Source organism: Uranotaenia lowii, chromosome 2, assembly GCF_029784155.1.
Source record: "Uranotaenia lowii strain MFRU-FL chromosome 2, ASM2978415v1, whole genome shotgun sequence".
Taxonomy (NCBI): domain Eukaryota; kingdom Metazoa; phylum Arthropoda; class Insecta; order Diptera; family Culicidae; genus Uranotaenia; species Uranotaenia lowii.
The window spans coordinates 253,455,898-253,470,760 of NC_073692.1; the positions used below are offsets into that span (position 1 = coordinate 253,455,898).

Sequence of the window (14,863 nt, forward strand, 5' to 3'; positions counted from 1 at the left end):
CGTGAAAAACCTTGAATTTTTTTAATCACGCAAAATTTTAAGCTTGAAAATTTTTAGGTAAAAAATCATTTTTTTCGATTTTATCTGGTGGGGGGTCGTGCAAAAAACCTTGAATTTTTTGAAACATGCAAAATTTTCAACTTGAACATTTTTCGGGAAAAAATCATTTTTTTCGATTTTTTCTGGTCGGGGGTCGTGCGAAAAACCTTGAATTTTTTGAATCACGCAAAATTTTCAACTTGAACATTTTTCGGGAAAAAATCATTTTTTTCGATTTTTTTCTGGTCGGGGGTCGTGCGAAAAACCTTGAATTTTTTGAATCACGCAAAATTTTCAACTTTTTTCTGGTCGGGGGTCGCGCGAAAAACTTTGAATTTCTTGAATCACGCAAAATTTTCAACTTGAAAATTTTTCAGGAAAAAATCATTTTTTTCGTTTTTTTTCTGGTCGTGGGTCGTGCGAAAATCCTTGAATTTTTTAAATCACGCAAGATTTTCAACTTGAAAATTTTTCGGAAAAAAATATTTTTTTTCAATTTTTTCTGATCGGGGGTCGTGCGAAAAACCTTGAATTTTTTGAATCACGCAAAATTTTCAACTTGAAAATTTTTCGAGAAAAAATCATTTTTTTCGATTTTTTCTGGTCGGGGGTCGTGCGAAAAACCTTGAATTTTTTGAATCACGACAAATTTTCAACTTGAAAATTTTTCGGGAAAAAATCATTTTTTTCGATTTTTTCTGGTTGGGGGTCGAGCGAAAAACCTTGAATTTTTTGAATCACGCAAAATTTTCAACTTGAAAATTTTTCGGGAAAAAATCATTTCTTTCGATTTTTTCTGGTCGGGGGTCGTGCGAAAAACCTTAAATTTTTTGAATCACGCAAAATTTGCAACTTGAAAATTTTTCGGGACAAAATCATTTTTTTCGATTTTTTCTGGTCGGGGGTCGAGCGAAAAACCTTGAATTTTTGGAATTACGCAAAATTTTCAACTTGAAAATTTTTCGGAAAACAATTTTTTTTTTCGATTTTTTCTGGTCAGGGGTCGTGCGAAAAACCTTGAATGTTTTGAATCACGCAATATTTTCAACTTGAAAATTTTTCGGGAAAAAATCATTTTTTTCGATTTTTTCTGGTCGGGGGTCGTGCGAAAAACCTTGAATTTTTTGAATCACGCAAAATTCTCAACTTGAAAATTTTTCAGGAAAAAATCATTTTTTTCGATTTTTTCTGGTCGGGGGTCGTGCGAAAAAACTTGAATATTTTGAATCACGCATAATTTTCAACTTGAAAATTCTTCGGGAAAAAATCATTTTTTTCGATTTTTTCTGTTCGGGGTCGTGCGAAAAAACTTGAATTTTTTGAATCACGCAAAATTTTCAACTTGAAAATTTTTCGGGAAAAAATCATTTTTTTCGATTTTTTCTGGTCGGGGGTCGTGCGAAAAAACTTGAATTTTTTGAATCACGCAAAATTTTCAACTTGAAAATTTTTCGGGAAAAAATCATTTTTTTCGATTTTTTCTGGTCGGGGGTCGTGCGAAAAAACTTGAATTTTTTGAATCACGCAAAATTTTCAACTTGAAAATTTTTCGGGAAAAAATCATTTTTTTCGATTTTTTCTGGTCGGGGGTCGTGCGAAAAAACTTGAATTTTTTGAATCACGCAAAATTTTCAATTTGAAAATTTTTCGGGAAAAAATCATTTTTTTCGATTTTTTCTGGTCGGGGGTCGTGTGAAAAAACTTGAATTTTTTGAATCACGCAAAATTTTCAACTTGAAAATTTTTCGGGAAAAAATCATTTTTTTCGATTTTTTCTGGTCGAGGGTCGTGCGAAAAAACTTGAATTTTTTGAATCACGCAAAATTTTCAACTTGAAAATTTTTCGGGAAAAAATCATTTTTTTCGATTTTTTCTGGTCGGGGGTCGTGCGAAAAAACTTGAATTTTTTGAATCACGCAAAATTTTCAACTTGAAAATTTTTCGGGAAAAAATCATTTTTTTCGATTTTTTCTGGTCGGGGGTCGTGCGAAAAAACTTGAATATTTTGAATCACGCAAAATTTTCAACTTGAAAATTTTTCGGGAAAAAATCATTTTTTTCGATTTTTTCTGTTCGGGGTCGTGCGAAAAAACTTGAATTTTTTGAATCACGCAAAATTTTCAACTTGAAAATTTTTCGGGAAAAAATCATTTTTTTCGATTTTTTCCTGTCGGGGGTCGTGCGAAAAAACTTGAATTTTTTGAATCACGCAAAATTTTCAACTTGAAAATTTTTCGGGAAAAAATCATTTTTTTCGATTTTTTCTGGTCGGGGGTCGTGCGAAAAAATATTGCCGACTACTTTGACCGATTAAGATTTATTGCCGTTTCAAATAACTTCCAAATAATAAGTGGTGATTTGAAGTCATGATCATGATTTTATTCCCATAAATATCCAATAAATTCAAAACGATTACTTTGTCCAAATGTTACTAACTCTCTTTAATATGGATGGCACTATGGCCTGTATACTTTATGTCTTACAAACAGAAAACGCATATCAACAATAATATTTATCGAGCATACCACATTAATTCGTGTGACAGTGCACCTTCATTGCAACCATCGTTTCTTAATCAGAAATAACGAGATTCCAAATAATATTTGGATAAGAATCAAATCTTAAGCCTACTATTAAATTTACCTTGCCTGACGATGTTTTCGTCACGATGAGAATTCGATGTTCGGGTGATGGTAATTCCTTTCCTCTTTTTACTCCGGAAAGAAGAGGGAATCAAAATAAACGTAGGAATTGCATCAACGGGTTGTATTGGTGTGCGTGCCGGCGATCTTCCACCTTTCTCTCTCAAGCTCGCTGATGACCGCTTGCGCTCGCAGTTATTCACTTCACAACCACTTTTGCACCCTATCAAATTCAGGTTCACAAGATCACATCCATGCACTGTTTGCTTCTTCTCGCCTTCATTTCCCAGCATGCACACTACAAGGTTTATTCCAGCTATTGGCTCACACGGTTCATGCCCCATGCACCATGAACCGGGTATCCTTCTTCGGACGCGGAAAGACGTTCGCTTTGCGATAAATTCACGACAACGAAAATGGTGTGCGCTCCCGTTGGATGCGCCGCCAAACTGATTGGCTCTCTTGCCCGCCCTCGATGGCTTACAGCTGTACACGACTGGAGCAGCAGTGGTTTGTTACGACGTGTGCGTAAAGGACCGACTCTGGCTTGCGGAGAGTGTTACCGTTTGAGCTGTACTTTGAACCTACACAAAAGCCCTCTTTGGAGGGCTTGTTTTTCAATCCTCTTCAATGAACTGTTTGACGGGCTTGCCTTCATGAGATTCCAATTGGATTCTGTGCTTGGATTACGTGGCCTCTCTTATTCTTATTGTTCAAATGACGTTCGGTCATGCAACTTGTGTTATCCCGCGATTTAGTTCCTGAACTATCTTTCTGATAGGAACAGCGGACGTTTTATGATTTACTCCGGATATAGTCATGCGTAACTTCTGGTGAACCTTGTTCCCTGCATGCGCCGTTTAGCGCTACGTGAATTCGCACGTCGTTTCATGCATATAGCGACGTTGTGGGCATGCTTAGTAAATGTTTCGTACTACTCCGTGACCTAGTACCTGTTGTCTCTTCTTTCTGATGCGCTAGTATTCACCTGCTAGAAGCAGTGGACGTTTATGACTGGCTCCGGATGCACTCATGCGTTGGTTCTGGCGAAGTTTGTTCCCTACATGCGTCGTTCAGCGCGGTTAAGCTTCGCGTTGAACGCAGGTGTTTCTTTAGGAGCTTCCAGGTGCGCGTTATAAGGACACTGAGAATTGTACTCGGGTGATTTTGTGCGTGTTGTACATACTACACGAGAAGAACGAAGTTTTGGCGGAAATGGTTAGTTGCCAAGATTGACAGCTACGCTAGCCGTGAGATTCTTCGACCAGCTGGTCGACATCATCGGTGTAGGGTTTATCTGATTTTCTCAACGATCGGTCGGGTTATCAGATTTGTCATTTAGTTAACGCTTCAAAGTTTGAAAAGATCCAGCACGGTAACAAAAACTTGAATTTTTTGAATCACGCAAAATTTTCAACTTGAAAATTTTTCGGGAAAAAATCATTTTTTTCGATTTCTTCTGGTCGGGGGTCGTGCGAAAAAACTTGAATTTTTTGAATCACGCAAAATTTTCAACTTGAAAATTTTTCGGGAAAAAATCATTTTTTCGATTTTTTCTGGTCGGGGGTCGTGCGAAAAAACTTGAATTTTTTGAATCACGCAAAATTTTCAACTTGAAAATTTTTCGGGAAAAAATCATTTTTTTCGATTTTTTCTGGTCGGGGGTCGTGCGAAAAAACTTGAATTTTTTGAATCACGCAAAATTTTCAACTTGAAAATTTTTCGGGAAAAAATCATTTTTTTCGATTTTTTCTGGTCGGGGGTCGTGCGAAAAAACTTGAATTTTTTGAATCACGCAAAATTTTCAACTTGAAAATTTTTCGGGAAAAAATCATTTTTTTCGATTTTTTCTGGTCGGGGGTCGTGCGAAAAAACTTGAATTTTTTGAATCACGCAAAATTTTCAACTTGAAAATTTTTCGGGAAAAAATCATTTTTTTCGATTTTTTCTGGTCGGGGGTCGTGCGAAAAAACTTGAATTTTTTGAATCACGCAAAATTTTCAACTTGAAAATTTTTCGGGAAAAAATCATTTTTTTCGATTTTTTCTGGTCGGGGGTCGTGCGAAAAAACTTGAATTTTTTGAATCACGCCAAATTTTCAACTTGAAAATTTTTCGGGAAAAAATCATTTTTTTCGATTTTTTCTGGTCGGGGGTCGTGCGAAAAAACTTGAATTTTTTGAATCACGCAAAATTTTCAACTTGAAAATTTTTCGGGAAAAAATCATTTTTTTCGATTTTTTCTGGTCGGGGGTCGTGCGAAAAAACTTGAATTTTTTGAATCACGCCAAATTTTCAACTTGAAAATTTTTCGGGAAAAAATCATTTTTTTCGATTTTTTCTGGTCGGGGGTCGTGCGAAAAAACTTGAATTTTTTGAATCACGCAAAATTTTCAACTTGAAAATTTTTCGGGAAAAAATCATTTTTTTCGATTTTTTCTGGTCGGGGGTCATGCGAAAAAACTTGAATTTTTTGAATCACGCAAAATTTTCAACTTGAAAATTTTTCGGGAAAAAATCATTTTTTTCGATTTTTCTGGTCGGGGGTCGTGCGAAAAAACTTGAATTTTTTGAATCACGCAAAATTTTCAACTTGAAAATTTTTCGGGAAAAAATATTTTTTTTCGATTTTTTCTGGTCGGGGGTCGTGCGAAAAAACTTGAATTTTTTGAATCACGCAAAATTTTCAACTTGGAAATTTTTCGGGAAAAAATCATTTTTTTCGATTTTTTCTGGTCGGGGGTCGTGCGAAAAAACTTGAATTTTTTGAATCACGCAAAATTTTCAACTTGAAAATTTTTCGGGAAAAAATCATTTTTTTCGATTTTTTCTGGTCGGGGGTCGTGCGAAAAAACTTGAATTTTTTGAATCACGCAAAACTTTCAACTTGAAAATTTTTCGGGAAAAAATCATTTTTTTCGATTTTTTCTGGTCGGGGGTCGTGCGAAAAAACTTGAATTTTTTGAATCACGCAAAATTTTCAACTTGAAAATTTTTCGGGAAAAAATCATTTTTTTCGATTTTTTCTGGTCGGGGGTCGTGCGAAAAAACTTGAATTTTTTGAATCACGCAAAATTTTCAACTTGAAAATTTTTCGGGAAAAAATCATTTTTTTCGATTTTTTTCTGGTCGGGGGTCGTGCGAAAAAACTTGAATTTTTTTAATCACGCAAAATTTTCAACTTGAAAATTTTTCGGGAAAAAATCATTTTTTTCGATTTTTTCTGGTCGGGGGTCGTGCGAAAAAACTTGAATTTTTTGAATCACGCAAAATTTTCAACTTGGAAATTTTTCGGGAAAAAATCATTTTTTTCGATTTTTTCTGGTCGGGGGTCGTGCGAAAAAACTTGAATTTTTTGAATCACGCAAAATTTTCAACTTGAAAATTTTTCGGGAAAAAATCATTTTTTTCGATTTTTTCTGGTCGGGGGTCGTGCGAAAAAACTTGAATTTTTTGAATCACGCAAAATTTTCAACTTGAAAATTTTTCGGGAAATATTCATTTTTTTCGATTTTTTCTGGTCGGGGGTCGTGCGAAAAAACTTGAATTTTTTGAATCACGCAAAATTTTCAACTTGAAAATTTTTCGGGAAATAATCATTTTTTTCGATTTTTTCTGGTCGGGGGTCGTGCGAAAAAACTTGAATTTTTTGAATCACGCAAAATTTTCAACTTGAAAATTTTTCGGGAAAAAATCATTTTTTTCGATTTTTTTCTGGTCGGGGGTCGTGCGAAAAAACTTGAATTTTTTGAATCACGCAAAATTTTCAACTTGAAAATTTTTCGGGAAAAAATCATTTTTTTCGATTTTTTTCTGGTCGGGGGTCGTGCGAAAAAACTTGAATTTTTTGAATCACGCAAAATTTTCAACTTGAAAATTTTTCGGGAAAAAATCATTTTTTTCGATTTTTTCTGGTCGGGGGTCGTGCGAAAAAACTTGAATTTTTTGAATCACGCAAAATTTTCAACTTGAAAATTTTTCGGGAAAAAATCATTTTTTTCGATTTTTTCTGGTCGGGGGTCGTGCGAAAAAACTTGAATTTTTTGAATCACGCAAAATTTTCAACTTGAAAATTTTTCGGGAAAAAATCATTTTTTTCGATTTTTTCTGGTCGGGGGTCGTGCGAAAAAACTTGAATTTTTTGAATCACGCAAAATTTTCAACTTGGAAATTTTTCGGGAAAAAATCATTTTTTTTTGGATTTTTTCTGGTCGGGGGTCGTGCGAAAAAACTTGAATTTTTTGAATCACGCAAAATTTTCAACTTGAAAATTTTTCGGGAAAAAATCATTTTTTTCGATTTTTTCTGGTCGGGGGTCGTGCGAAAAAACTTGAATTTTTTGAATCACGCAAAATTTTCAACTTGAAAATTTTTCGGGAAAAAATCATTTTTTTCGATTTTTTCTGGTCGGGGGTCGTGCGAAAAAACTTGAATTTTTTGAATCACGCAAAATTTTCAACTTGAAAATTTTTCGGGAAAAAAATCATTTTTTTCGATTTTTTCTGGTCGGGGGTCGTGCGAAAAAACTTGAATTTTTTGAATCACGCAAAATTTTCAACTTGAAAATTTTTCGGGAAAAAATCATTTTTTTCGATTTTTTCTGGTCGGGGGTCGTGCGAAAAAACTTGAATTTTTTGAATCACGCAAAATTTTCAACTTGAAAATTTTTCGGGAAAAAATCATTTTTTTCGATTTTTTCTGGTCGGGGGTCGTGCGAAAAAACTTGAATTTTTTGAATCACGCAAAATTTTCAACTTGAAAATTTTTCGGGAAAAAATCATTTTTTTCGATTTTTTCTGGTCGGGGGTCGTGCGAAAAAACTTGAATTTTTTGAATCACGCAAAATTTTCAACTTGAAAATTTTTCGGGAAAAAATCATTTTTTTCGATTTTTTCTGGTCGGGGGTCGTGCGAAAAAACTTGAATTTTTTGAATCACGCAAAATTTTCAACTTGAAAATTTTTCGGGAAAAAATCATTTTTTTCGATTTTTTCTGGTCGGGGGTCGTGCGAAAAAACTTGAATTTTTTGAATCACGCAAAATTTTCAACTTGAAAATTTTTCGGGAAAAAATCATTTTTTTCGATTTTTTCTGGTCGGGGGTCGTGCGAAAAAACTTGAATTTTTTGAATCACGCAAAATTTTCAACTTGAACATTTTTCGGGAAAAAATCATTTTTTTCGATTTTTTCTGGTCGGGGGGTCGTGCGAAAAAACTTGAATTTTTTGAATCACGCAAAATTTTCAACTTGAAAATTTTTCGGGAAAAAATCATTTTTTTCGATTTTTTCTGGTCGGGGGTCGTGCAAAAAAACTTGAATTTTTTGAATCACGCAAAATTTTCAACTTGAAAATTTTTCGGGAAAAAATCATTTTTTTCGATTTTTTCTGGTCGGGGGTCGTGCGAAAAAACTTGAATTTTTTGAATCACGCCAAATTTTCAACTTGAAAATTTTTCGGGAAAAAATCATTTTTTTCGATTTTTTCTGGTCGGGGGTCGTGCGAAAAAACTTGAATTTTTTGAATCACGCAAAATTTTCAACTTGAAAATTTTTCGGGAAAAAATCATTTTTTTCGATTTTTTCTGGTCGGGGGTCGTGCGAAAAAACTTGAATTTTTTGAATCACGCCAAATTTTCAACTTGAAAATTTTTCGGGAAAAAATCATTTTTTTCGATTTTTTCTGGTCGGGGGTCGTGCGAAAAAACTTGAATTTTTTGAATCACGCAAAATTTTCAACTTGAAAATTTTTCGGGAAAAAATCATTTTTTTCGATTTTTTCTGGTCGGGGGTCATGCGAAAAAACTTGAATTTTTTGAATCACGCAAAATTTTCAACTTGAAAATTTTTCGGGAAAAAATCATTTTTTTCGATTTTTCTGGTCGGGGGTCGTGCGAAAAAACTTGAATTTTTTGAATCACGCAAAATTTTCAACTTGAAAATTTTTCGGGAAAAAAAATTTTTTTTCAATTTTTTCTGGTCGGGGGTCGTGCGAAAAAACTTGAATTTTTTGAATCACGCAAAATTTTCAACTTGAAAATTTTTCGGGAAAAAATCATTTTTTTCGATTTTTTCTGGTCGGGGGTCGTGCGAAAAAACTTGAATTTTTTGAATCACGCAAAATTTTCAACTTGAAAATTTTTCGGGAAAAAATCATTTTTTTCGATTTTTTCTGGTCGGGGGTCGTGCGAAAAAACTTGAATTTTTTGAATCACGCAAAACTTTCAACTTGAAAATTTTTCGGGAAAAAATCATTTTTTTCGATTTTTTCTGGTCGGGGGTCGTGCGAAAAAACTTGAATTTTTTGAATCACGCAAAATTTTCAACTTGAAAATTTTTCGGGAAAAAATCATTTTTTTCGATTTTTTCTGGTCGGGGGTCGTGCGAAAAAACTTGAATTTTTTGAATCACGCAAAATTTTCAACTTGAAAATTTTTCGGGAAAAAATCATTTTTTTCGATTTTTTCTGGTCGGGGGTCGTGCGAAAAAACTTGAATTTTTTGAATCACGCAAAATTTTCAACTTGAAAATTTTTCGGGAAAAAATCATTTTTTTCGATTTTTTCTGGTCGGGGGTCGTGCGAAAAAACTTGAATTTTTTGAATCACGCAAAATTTTCAACTTGAAAATTTTTCGGGAAAAAATCATTTTTTTCGATTTTTTCTGGTCGGGGGTCGTGCGAAAAAACTTGAATTTTTTGAATCACGCAAAATTTTCAACTTGAAAATTTTTCGGGAAAAAAACATTTTTTTCGATTTTTTCTGGTCGGGGGTCGTGCGAAAAAACTTGAATTTTTTGAATCACGCAAAATTTTCAACTTGAAAATTTTTCGGGAAAAAATCATTTTTTTCGATTTTTTCTGGTCGGGGGTCGTGCGAAAAAACTTGAATTTTTTGAATCACGCAAAATTTTCAACTTGAAAATTTTTCGGGAAAAAATCATTTTTTTCGATTTTTTCTGGTCGAGGGTCGTGCGAAAAAACTTGAATTTTTTGAATCACGCAAAATTTTCAACTTGAAAATTTTTCGGGAAAAAATCATTTTTTTCGATTTTTTTCTGGTCGGGGGTCGTGCGAAAAAACTTGAATTTTTTGAATCACGCAAAATTTTCAACTTGAAAATTTTTCGGGAAAAAATCATTTTTTTCGATTTTTTTCTGGTCGGGGGTCGTGCGAAAAAACTTGAATTTTTTGAATCACGCAAAATTTTCAACTTGAAAATTTTTCGGGAAAAAATCATTTTTTTCGATTTTTTCTGGTCGGGGGTCGTGCGAAAAAACTTGAATTTTTTTAATCACGCAAAATTTTCAACTTGAAAATTTTTCGGGAAAAAATCATTTTTTTCGATTTTTTCTGGTCGGGGTCGTGCGAAAAACTTGAATTTTTTGAATCACGCAAAATTTTCAACTTGAAAATTTTTCGGGAAAAAATCATTTTTTTCGATTTTTTCTGGTCGGGGGTCGTGCGAAAAAACTTGAATTTTTTGAATCACGCAAAATTTTCAACTTGGAAATTTTTCGGGAAAAAATCATTTTTTTTTGGATTTTTTCTGGTCGGGGGTCGTGCGAAAAAACTTGAATTTTTTGAATCACGCAAAATTTTCAACTTGAAAATTTTTCGGGAAAAAAATCATTTTTTTTCGATTTTTTCTGGTCGGGGGTCGTGCGAAAAAACTTGAATTTTTTGAATCACGCAAAATTTTCAACTTGAAAATTTTTCGGGAAAAAATCATTTTTTTCGATTTTTCTGGTCGGGGGTCGTGCGAAAAAACTTGAATTTTTTGAATCACGCAAAATTTTCAACTTGAAAATTTTTCGGGAAAAAATCATTTTTTTCGATTTTTTCTGGTCGGGGGTCGTGCGAAAAAACTTGAATTTTTTGAATCACGCAAAATTTTCAACTTGAAAATTTTTCGGGAAAAAATCATTTTTTTCGATTTTTTCTGGTCGGGGGTCGTGCGAAAAAACTTGAATTTTTTGAATCACGCAAAATTTTCAACTTGAAAATTTTTCGGGAAAAAATCATTTTTTTCGATTTTTTCTGGTCGGGGGTCGTGCGAAAAAACTTGAATTTTTTGAATCACGCAAAATTTTCAACTTGAAAATTTTTCGGGAAAAAATCATTTTTTTCGATTTTTTCTGGTCGGGGGTCGTGCGAAAAAACTTGAATTTTTTGAATCACGCAAAATTTTCAACTTGAAAATTTTTCGGGAAAAAATCATTTTTTTCGATTTTTTCTGGTCGGGGGTCGTGCGAAAAAACTTGAATTTTTTGAATCACGCAAAATTTTCAACTTGAAAATTTTTCGGGAAAAAATCATTTTTTTCGATTTTTTCTGGTCGGGGGTCGTGCGAAAAAACTTGAATTTTTTGAATCACGCAAAATTTTCAACTTGAAAATTTTTCGGGAAAAAATCATTTTTTTCGATTTTTTCTGGTCGGGGGTCGTGCGAAAAAACTTGAATTTTTTGAATCACGCAAAATTTTCAACTTGAAAATTTTTCGGGAAAAAATCATTTTTTTCGATTTTTTCTGGTCGGGGGTCGTGCGAAAAAACTTGAATTTTTTGAATCACGCAAAATTTTCAACTTGAAAATTTTTCGGGAAAAAAATCATTTTTTTCGATTTTTTCTGGTCGGGGGTCGTGCGAAAAAACTTGAATTTTTTGAATCACGCAAAATTTTCAACTTGAAAATTTTTCGGGAAAAAATCATTTTTTTCGATTTTTTTCTGGTCGGGGGTCGTGCGAAAAAACTTGAATTTTTTGAATCACGCAAAATTTTCAACTTGAAAATTTTTCGGGAAAAAATCATTTTTTTCGATTTTTTTCTGGTCGGGGGTCGTGCGAAAAAACTTGAATTTTTTGAATCACGCAAAATTTTCAACTTGAAAATTTTTCGGGAAAAAATCATTTTTTTCGATTTTTTCTGGTCGAGGGGTCGTGCGAAAAAACTTGAATTTTTTGAATCACGCAAAATTTTCAACTTGAAAATTTTTCGGGAAAAAATCATTTTTTTCGATTTTTTTTTCTGGTCGAGGGTCGTGCGAAAAAACTTGAATTTTTTGAATCACGCAAAATTTTCAACTTGAAAATTTTTCGGGAAAAAATCATTTTTTTCGATTTTTTCTGGTCGGGGGTCGTGCGAAAAAACTTGAATTTTTTGAATCACGCAAAACTTTCAACTTGAAAATTTTTCGGGAAAAAATCACTTTTTTTCGATTTTTTTCTGGTCGGGGGTCGTGCGAAAAAACTTGAATTTTTTGAATCACGCAAAATTTTCAACTTGAAAATTTTTCGGGAAAAAATATTTTTTTTCGATTTTTTCTGGTCGGGGGTCGTGCGAAAAAACTTGAATTTTTTGAATCACGCAAAATTTTCAACTTGGAAATTTTTCGGGAAAAAATCATTTTTTTCGATTTTTTCTGGTCGGGGGTCGTGCGAAAAAACTTGAATTTTTTGAATCACGCAAAATTTTCAACTTGAAAATTTTTCGGGAAAAAATCATTTTTTTCGATTTTTTCTGGTCGGGGGTCGTGCGAAAAAACTTGAATTTTTTGAATCACGCAAAACTTTCAACTTGAAAATTTTTCGGGAAAAAATCATTTTTTTCGATTTTTTCTGGTCGGGGGTCGTGCGAAAAAACTTGAATTTTTTGAATCACGCAAAATTTTCAACTTGAAAATTTTTCGGGAAAAAATCATTTTTTTCGATTTTTTCTGGTCGGGGGTCGTGCGAAAAAACTTGAATTTTTTGAATCACGCAAAATTTTCAACTTGAAAATTTTTCGGGAAAAAATCATTTTTTTCGATTTTTTTCTGGTCGGGGGTCGTGCGAAAAAACTTGAATTTTTTTAATCACGCAAAATTTTCAACTTGAAAATTTTTCGGGAAAAAATCATTTTTTTCGATTTTTTCTGGTCGGGGGTCGTGCGGAAAAACTTGAATTTTTTGAATCACGCAAAATTTTCAACTTGGAAATTTTTCGGGAAAAAATCATTTTTTTCGATTTTTTCTGGTCGGGGGTCGTGCGAAAAAACTTGAACTTTTTGAATCACGCAAAATTTTCAACTTGAAAATTTTTCGGGAAAAAATCATTTTTTTCGATTTTTTCTGGTCGGGGGTCGTGCGAAAAAACTTGAATTTTTTGAATCACGCAAAATTTTCAACTTGAAAATTTTTCGGGAAAAAATCATTTTTTTCGATTTTTTCTGGTCGGGGGTCGTGCGAAAAAACTTGAATTTTTTGAATCACGCAAAATTTTCAACTTGAAAATTTTTCGGGAAAAAATCATTTTTTTCGATTTTTTCTGGTCGGGGGTCGTGCGAAAAAACTTGAATTTTTTGAATCACGCAAAATTTTCAACTTGAAAATTTTTCGGGAAAAAATCATTTTTTTCGATTTTTTCTGGTCGGGGGTCGTGCGAAAAAACTTGAATTTTTTGAATCACGCCAAATTTTCAACTTGAAAATTTTTCGGGAAAAAATCATTTTTTTCGATTTTTTCTGGTCGGGGGTCGTGCGAAAAAACTTGAATTTTTTGAATCACGCAAAATTTTCAACTTGAAAATTTTTCGGGAAAAAATCATTTTTTTCGATTTTTTCTGGTCGGGGGTCGTGCGAAAAAACTTGAATTTTTTGAATCACGCCAAATTTTCAACTTGAAAATTTTTCGGGAAAAAATCATTTTTTTCGATTTTTTCTGGTCGGGGGTCGTGCGAAAAAACTTGAATTTTTTGAATCACGCAAAATTTTCAACTTGAAAATTTTTCGGGAAAAAATCATTTTTTTCGATTTTTTCTGGTCGGGGGTCATGCGAAAAAACTTGAATTTTTTGAATCACGCAAAATTTTCAACTTGAAAATTTTTTCGGGAAAAAATCATTTTTTTCGATTTTTTCTGGTCGGGGGTCGTGCGAAAAAACTTGAATTTTTTGAATCACGCAAAATTTTCAACTTGGAAAATTTTTCGGGAAAAAATCATTTTTTTCGATTTTTTCTGGTCGGGGGTCGTGCGAAAAAACTTGAATTTTTTGAATCACGCAAAATTTTCAACTTGAAATTTTTCGGGAAAAAATCATTTTTTTCGATTTTTTCTGGTCGGGGGTCGTGCGAAAAAACTTGAATTTTTTGAATCACGCAAAATTTTCAACTTGAAAATTTTTCGGGAAAAAATCATTTTTTTCGATTTTTTCTGGTCGGGGGTCGTGCGAAAAAACTTGAATTTTTTGAATCACGCAAAATTTTCAACTTGAAAATTTTTCGGGAAAAAATCATTTTTTTCGATTTTTTCTGGTCGGGGGTCGTGCGAAAAAACTTGAATTTTTTGAATCACGCAAAATTTTCAACTTGAAAATTTTTCGGGAAAAAATCATTTTTTTCGATTTTTTCTGGTCGGGGGTCGTGCGAAAAAACTTGAATTTTTTGAATCACGCAAAATTTTCAACTTGAAAATTTTTCGGGAAAAAATCATTTTTTTCGATTTTTTCTGGTCGGGGTCGTGCGAAAAAACTTGAATTTTTTGAATCACGCAAAATTTTCAACTTGAAAATTTTTCGGGAAAAAATCATTTTTTTCGATTTTTTCTGGTCGGGGGTCGTGCGAAAAAACTTGAATTTTTTGAATCACGCAAAATTTTCAACTTGAAAATTTTTCGGGAAAAAATCATTTTTTTCGATTTTTTCTGGTCGGGGGTCGTGCGAAAAAACTTGAATTTTTTGAATCACGCAAAATTTTCAACTTGAAAATTTTTCGGGAAAAAATCATTTTTTTCGATTTTTTTCTGGTCGGGGGTCGTGCGAAAAAACTTGAATTTTTTGAATCACGCAAAATTTTCAACTTGAAAATTTTTCGGGAAAAAATCATTTTTTTCGATTTTTTCTGGTCGGGGGTCGTGCGAAAAAACTTGAATTTTTTGAATCACGCAAAATTTTCAACTTGAAAATTTTTCGGGAAAAAATCATTTTTTTCGATTTTTTCTGGTCGGGGGTCGTGCGAAAAAACTTGAATTTTTTGAATCACGCAAAATTTTCAACTTGAAAATTTTTCGGGAAAAAATCATTTTTTTCGATTTTTTCTGGTCGGGGGTCGTGCGAAAAAACTTGAATTTTTTGAATCACGCAAAATTTTCAACTTGAAAATTTTTCGGGAAAAAATCATTTTTTTCGATTTTTTCTGGTCGAGGGTCGTGCGAAAAA

At 33.1% G+C, this 14,863-nt stretch overlaps 2 protein-coding genes across 2 annotated transcripts in view; both read right to left on the minus strand.

Moving 5' to 3' along the window:
- Positions 1-2,803, minus strand: part of LOC129744700 (dynein regulatory complex protein 1 homolog) — a 29,774-nt gene extending 26,971 nt beyond the window's left edge. The window contains exon 1 of the mRNA XM_055737361.1: positions 2,683-2,803. The gene's annotated coding sequence lies outside the window, so the exon portion shown is untranslated. The remainder of the gene's footprint in view (positions 1-2,682) is intronic.
- Positions 1-14,863, minus strand: part of LOC129744705 (60S ribosomal protein L11) — a 259,877-nt gene that overhangs the window by 45,225 nt on the left and 199,789 nt on the right. The gene's annotated exons all lie outside the window — the stretch shown is intronic.